Below are 7,599 nucleotides of genomic sequence, written 5' to 3' on the forward strand. Positions count from 1 at the left end.
ACCCCCTAGACTAGCCTGGGGACGTAACCAGTGTTGGGCAAGTTACTTTGAAAAAGTAATTCAATTATAGTTACTAGTTACTTCTTCAAAAAAGTAACTGAGTTAGTAACTGAGTTACAATATTCTAAAAGTAATTAATTACTTGGAAAAGTAACTATTGCGTTACTTTAAAAAAAAACAAAGAACGTTTAACCCTCTGGGGTCCAGGGTATAATTGGCCATTTTTTTACTACTCTTGATGTTTCCTCCACATTTTACCTTTAAAAACTATTTGCTTTGCCTTGTTTGGTATCATTCTTTTTAGCACAACCTCACGTGTCTGAATTTACAGTTATGTTCTCATTTTGTCATACTGTATAACCAGAATTGATCTAAAATCAGACAAAAAACATAAAATCAGAGTAGAAAAAGTTATATTTTTACTGTAACAACCACAGACATGTTTAATGAATCATATTTCATAACTTTAAATGCAAATATTAATTGTCAATTTTAAAATCCTATGCACAAGTTTTGCAAACAACAAAGTTATTTGCATCCATTTACCTTTTACCCTTTTTTAAAATAACCATTTCAAACTATTTACAGAACAATCAGCTGTTCTTCAATAAGATGCCACACAAATTATTTGTGCCACTCCAAAAACATCATTTCTGTCCACTATAAAGGAGAACATCACAGCCTGATACCTGCAGGTCTGACAGCAGCAGGTGTATCACTGCTGTTTCTACCTGGAGACAGCAGTCGCCTCATTGTTCTGACACACAACACAAAACTATCCACAACACTACACACTAACTACACAAGACAACACATTAACTACACACTCCAAACACGCTAAACGTCACAAATCTCACATCTCAAAACTCGCTCTCTCTCTTTCTCCCTCTCTCTTTCTCCCGCCGTCAATCTTAAAACTTCCCCCTTTTTTCTAGGTCACTCTAGATCGACAGACGATCTACAGTGAGAGAGCTGCAATCGATGTGTCAGTGCTAGCGCTAAGGTGGCGAAACTATTGAGGAAAAAATGCCGCGTATATCTTGTTTATCATGACTCTGGTTTTACGTGGCCTATCGACACAATTTAAAAACTGGTATATATCACCGTGTTGCTTTGTCTTTAAGTGGTCATGTGATCGGCTTACCACGACTACTTTATTCTTCCTCAGTCAAACAGCAGCACTCATGCGATTGTTTTGCCCCCTGAGCTCCAGGTGTTGTGCTAGACAGTGATCGTGATTACCGTCCGCGGGAGCGCGCAGCTGCTTAAAGCTGTAGCGTCCAGATTACTTACAGCTACTTCCTGCAACTGATATAAGATGCGGTAAACTGAACACAGCTTCAACCGTCTGTTTGTTGAAAAATAGTAACGGACCGCGTTTCCTTGTTAGTAACTGTAACGCCGTTGTAACGATAGGAATAGTAATTAGTTAGATTACTCGTTACTGAAAAAAGTAACGCCGTTAGTAACGCCGTTACTTGTAACGCCGTTATTCCCATCATTGGACGTAACACACTGATACAGTAAATCTTCAGGAACAGAGGTCATACAGATGCACCTGCAAGTGAATAACTCTGAGATAAACAGAGAAGAATCCATTTATTCTGAGATTAAACTAACTGAGATTTATACAGAGGTTAAAAGAGGGATGCGGGAGGGTATTTTATAAAGTGATATTAGTCACATTTTTTAATGCAGTGCTTTTATTATTTTAACAAAACAGCCACAGGACCTGGGCAGTCTGTTTGTCTCCACCCCAGGGAAAAGGGAATATCTCCTAGTTGTGGTTACCATCACCCCTCTGGGGGTGGTTGTGCCTGGACCTGGGGTGTAGAGTATGTTTGGGAAGTGTGATTGTGTGTACAGTGTCAATTTATGTTTGTCTCCACATTGGGCGAGTGCTGATAAGTGTTAATGAGGGTGGGGATGTACGTTTGTGTCTGTGTGTGCCTGTTCGCCTGTGTCCATATGTCATGTCGAAGCATCTCTGCCCACCACACTACCTGCCGGTGGCTGATGCTTTTGGACCTTGGTGCATTGGTGGTTCTCAGTGTCCAGGGCTGGGCGATTAGGTGTGTACCGGCTCACTCCCTGTGGCTGGTTGACGAGGCCTGGCACCCGTGGCTCATTTGGGCTCCATCCGGGGGGTGTAGAACCCTCGGGCCCCTGGTAGTGGGGATCGGTCCACTTTGGTGTGGCTGGCTGCCAGCAGAGCCTGTGTCACTACAGCCCCCTGTGGCTTCTGCACCACAGCTTCTGGGTGATCCCATATCTGGGGCTCTCCTCAGCTCTTCCCAGGAGGGTGGCAAGGTTGCCCCTCCGATGGTCCTCCTTAGACTCTTGCACTCTGGGGCCTGGATATCCTCCATGTCTGCTTCATGACCTGGGGGACGGGGCTATGGCTCCCCACACCCTCCCCACACATCATCTATCTACATGGAGAGACCTTGTGCACACCCAACACAGGTGTGCACATGGGTGTTCACTGTTCACAGACACAAACTACACCTTTCTTGGCTGCTACCTCAAAGCACATTGTGCGCTGTCAGTCCTGCACAACATCATTTAATTTTAGTATTTACTGTTACATTTATTTAGGTTGTGCAATGATGTTATGTGTAGTCAAAGGAGTTTGCAAAGAAAAGCGTCTGGACTTCTTTCAGTTGCTTGAAGACGTTTCACCTCTTATCCGAGAAGCTTCTTCAGTTCTAAGGTCAAATGGCCGAGAGTCCCAGATTTAAACCCAGTGGGAGTATCCCCCCAAGGAGGGACAAAGGACCCCCTGATGATCCTCTAATCACATGAGCCAAGGTGTGAAAGCGGGTGTGGGTCCTAATCAGCCAGGGTTTCAGGTGAGCTCATTGTGAAACCTGGCCCCACCTTGTCATGTGAATTCCTGAGGTCAGATGGCCCAGGATGTGAGTGGGTGTTAAGGCGTCTGGGAAGGGATCTCAAAACTGGATTATAGATGGCAGACAGTTGGTGTCGTAAACCACCGCCTCTGTTCAAAGATGGTCGCTCACAGTGGACATAGATGGCCTCTTTATCCTTAAGATGCAGATGGACTGCTGATCTTAAGGATAAAGGTCACTCTTTCGAGGATGCCAATGTTCACATTTTGGACAGAGAGGACAGATGGTTTGAAAGAGGAGTGAAAGAAGCTATCTACGTCCACTGTGAGCGACCATCTTTGAACAGAGGCGGTGGTTTACGACACCAACTGTCTGCCATCTATAATCCAGTTTTGAGTTCCCTTCCCAGACGCCTTAACGCCCACTCACATCCTGGGCCATCTGACCTCAGGAAATCACATGATAGGGTGGGGCCAGGTTTCACAATGTGCTCACCCGAAACCCTGGCTGATTAGGTCCCACACCCACTTTCACACCTTGGCTCATGTGATTAGAGGATCACCAGGGGGTCCTTTGTCCCTCTTTGGGGGGATACTCCCACTGGGTTTAAATCTGGGACTCTCGGCCATTTGACCTTAGAACTGAAGAAGCTTCTCGGATGAGAGGTGAAACGTCTTCAAGCAACTTAAAGAAGTCCAGACGCTTTTCTTTGCAAACTCCTTTGACTACGATGACCTGGATGAGTGAGAACCTTCACAGACAGATGTTATGTGTACCATCTTATTTCTTGTTTTCTTTTTTTGTTCTCTTCAACAGGTGATCCAGCAGATTTTTTTACTGTCTTCTCTCACTGTCCCTCTTCCTGCCTCTTTTTGTTTCCCTCCCTTTCTTCCTCTCTCCCAGTCATGTGTGTCCCATCTGTAATTATGTTAAATTTACACACAGCTCTGTGGTTCTGTGGTTTAACAGTTTATTCAACAACAGTGAATTCCATTAACAACACTTCATGACTTGTCTGTATTATTACTTTATATAACCATCACCAGATTTTAACCACAACATCAATATAATAAAACTTACACATTATATATTTTCTGTGTGTATACATGCGTTTTCTACAGAGAAATTCACTTTCTGTTGATGTAGGAAAATAAAAATTACGTTAAATAAAACCTCACTATGAAAAACTAAATTTCCCATAATCCCTCTAAAGAGCCCTTTTATGATGCACAACCATAAACCTGCTGAGGAGATAAGAAGCTGTTGGTGCTGTTTACAGTGCTTTTAATGTTTTGAACAGAAGAAATTAAACTTATTATTATCAGGCTTACTGACCCACTTCTGCTCTCCTGCTGTGTCCATGGCTCCAGACATGTCACAGACATCAACTTTCCTCTTAGAGTCCCAGTTATTATATCCAATGACATCATCAGTGACCCAGAACCAGAAGCCCAGAGTGCAGGTGTAGCGCAGCCCCAGCCAGACAAAAGGAGTCGAGGCGCTTTTGGCCTTTTCCTGAAGCCACGCCTGCTCTCGAAGGTTGGTGATGGAAACCAGGTCATGGTGTTTCTCTCTGCAGTAATAAAGGGCTTCCTCCCAGGTTTTGTTTGCTTGGATCAGGATCATGTTATCTGTCACCACAAAACCCAAAGAGCTCTGAGTCTTTGCTGTGCTTTATGAACAATGACAGACATGAACAGTCCACACTTACAGAAACAAGACAGACAGGCACAAACATTAGGACAGTTACACCTGTGACTGTGTAGTGCTGTGTAGGGTGTGTTAGGTACACAGCTCTAATGAACATTTGAGGAAGAACGATGAGAAAAGAGAGAGAGCTTTGTTAGGAGGGAGGAAGGTGATGGCATGGACGATGAAGACAGTTTACATTTATAAACTAAACATTTAATAAACAGTGTGGTTAAATTGTACATCTCAGAGGGAGCCAACTGAGATACAAAGAAACCTGACCTAAATCCTCTCAGTGATTCCAGCAGTTCATCTATTGGACAAACAGCTGAGATAAATCTGTGTAAACTCACCATCATAGCAGAAGAAAGGCTTTCTGTGGTTACATCCAGCAGAGCTCCATCTTCCTGATCTCTCTAACAGAGTCGTAGCACATGTCCTGTTGTTTAGTCCATCATTAAATGAGTCCATGTCCCAGTATCTGAAAGAGAAGTTACTCCCATCTGACCACCTCCAGCTGTCTCTGAACAGGCCGATCCACAAAGCTGTAGACTTCTGCAGCTTCTTAAACTCTTCACTATATCTGATCGAGTCCACTGGCCAGGTCGGTGTGATGCTGTCTGCAGTAGTTCTGAGCCTGAGTCCAGGTCACAAACGTCTCATTCAAATGAAAGGTTTTGTTGTTTTTCATTGTTTCTGTCGAGTCAACAGAAAAACACAAAAACATCTTTATCAACTAATTTGTCTCATTCTTAAAACTCATTTTCAGGAACATATGATATAACACAGATTATAAACTTGATTATAACAATATTAAATATTTTTTCATCATGTTACTGTCCACATATTCTCACCGTCATAGCAGATGAACTGAAATTTGGATGTACATGAATAATCTGCCCACTTGTCTTTTTTCATCACACAGTTCTCGGGATATGCTCCATCATTTGGTTCTCCAGCTTCCCAACAGGTCTTATTTTCAGTGTATTCCTCCCCCGGCAGAGACCAGTGCCACCTCCTGTTGTCTCTTCCTGGCTCGCTGTACAGTCCAATCCAGGCTTCTGTTTGACTCTGTGCAGAGTCTTGAAGTCTTCTCATGTCTGTCAGGTCAAACACTTTGGCCAGGTCTGTGTATTTCTCTCTGCAGTATGCCCGTGCTTCATCCCAGCTCATCTGCTCTTTAATAAAGTGGTACTCATGCAGGTGACATGTGATGAAGACACACTGACCTAAAACAGAAGAAATACTGTTGAATATCTGCTGATACAAGCAGGAAACTCATGTTCCCATCAAACTGTCCAGTTTACAGGTGAATCCTGGATTTTCTCAGTCAGAGTTCATTTGTTTAATGACTCCTGATCAAACTAAAGGATTTTAGGTGGAAACAATCAGGAGCCCTGGTAAAATGATCACTCACCCATCAGAAGAAGCAGAAACAGACTCCACTGCATCGTCGCTCTGTCACATGAAAATGACTTTTCTTTCATTTGGAGGAAACAATGAATCCAGCAGCTCTTCACTGTTTGATGGACACGCAGCACTTTATATTAAACACAGATATCTAGTTTATCACACACTGCTGTAAGAAATATATGATTATTATTAATAAATGATCATCTGTTTAAAATTGTCCATGAAGACAAAAGCAACAGTTCAAATGTGGTCCACACAGCACCTCTGTACACAGACATGAAATGAGCCTGCAGGTTTGAATCTGGTTCTTCTCTGGTGTTCAGACAGCTCTGCAGTGAATAACCATCTGTACTAACACACACTCTATGTACTCAGTATTTGAATATTAGGGATGCAACGATACCAATTTTTTCAAACCGATCCGATACCGATACTTGGATCTGAGTACTTGCCGATACCGAGTACAAAAACCGATACTTCTACCACACACAAGTTAAACTTAACCAGTAGTAAAGAAACGACCCCACACAACTCTTTAACACAAACGAAACGTTTACTGAACGTAAGGGCAGAGACAAATACTGTACAACACATCCCTTTTTTAAACTCAAATGATATTCCAATTCCTTAACCAAATGAAATACACTGTATAAATGACATAATTCCCTTTCAAATTATATTAAACAACCCAACTTATGTTATCACCTTTTGGTAAGTGACTCACTAATATACACTCCAAAACACGTTATATAAATCCACTAAACATACAATATTCACACATGGGCCCCACACACACTCACATTCACACTTGTTGCAGGCCTGTTTGTTGCTCACGCCGGACGATGGAGAAAAATCCTCTTCTCCCCAGTAAGAGCACAAAAGTCTGACTTACAGTTCAGCTGATCGGTAGGTCGCCGTTCACCAGTCCCACACTAAATCCACTCCCTGCGGACCCGATGCTGTCTCTGCTACAGCGCGTTAGCGAGTCACTGTCCAGCTCTCCGACAGTCCATAGCGGCTGCCTCCGAGGCGCAGCCAAGCAGTCCGGGCTAGCCTGTAGCCTCGGCGGTCGTAGCTGGAAACACAGCACGGTGGTGCGACCGTTGAAACAAAAAGTCACTTCACCCACACTCTGTTGTGAAGCTCTCACACGGTCAGCTTTCTAGTCACACACTCTTTTGTGCTGGTTAACCTCAGTAAAACTAGCCGAGTCTCTCACTTTGGTTCAGCTAACCTCGTGCATCTCCCCATGCAAGGTCCCGTTTTATGCTACCTTCACAGGCCTCCAGAAAATTAGAACTCTGAAAAATATTTTAACTCCCTTCAGAGTTACATACCATAAAATAATACTTTTATGATTAACGTAACAGTTTGATTGCTCTAATTACCTGTATTTACCTTGCGACATATTACAGGGCAAATTATATTCAGGGTAGAGTTACATCACATAACATCAACTGTGAACACCTTATGTTACCGTGGCGTTTAAGTCCATGGGAATTATGAGTATCGGTTCATGGTATCGGTTAACTTTTACGAGTACGAGTACGCACACATTTTACAGTATCGGCACCGATACCCGATACCAGTATCGGTATCGGTGCATCCCTATTGAATATGAACAAATATACCTTTTGCCCCTAAC

The 7,599-nt window shown here is 43.0% G+C and overlaps 1 pseudogene; it reads right to left on the reverse strand.

Moving 5' to 3' along the window:
* Positions 1-3,818: 3,818 nt before the first annotated feature.
* LOC102075977 (macrophage mannose receptor 1-like) lies at positions 3,819-6,313 on the reverse strand (annotated as a pseudogene).
* Positions 6,314-7,599: the final 1,286 nt, after the last annotated feature.

The sequence above is a fragment of the Oreochromis niloticus genome, linkage group LG3 (genome assembly GCF_001858045.2).
Source record: "Oreochromis niloticus isolate F11D_XX linkage group LG3, O_niloticus_UMD_NMBU, whole genome shotgun sequence".
In the NCBI taxonomy this organism is placed as follows: Eukaryota; Metazoa; Chordata; class Actinopteri; order Cichliformes; family Cichlidae; genus Oreochromis; species Oreochromis niloticus.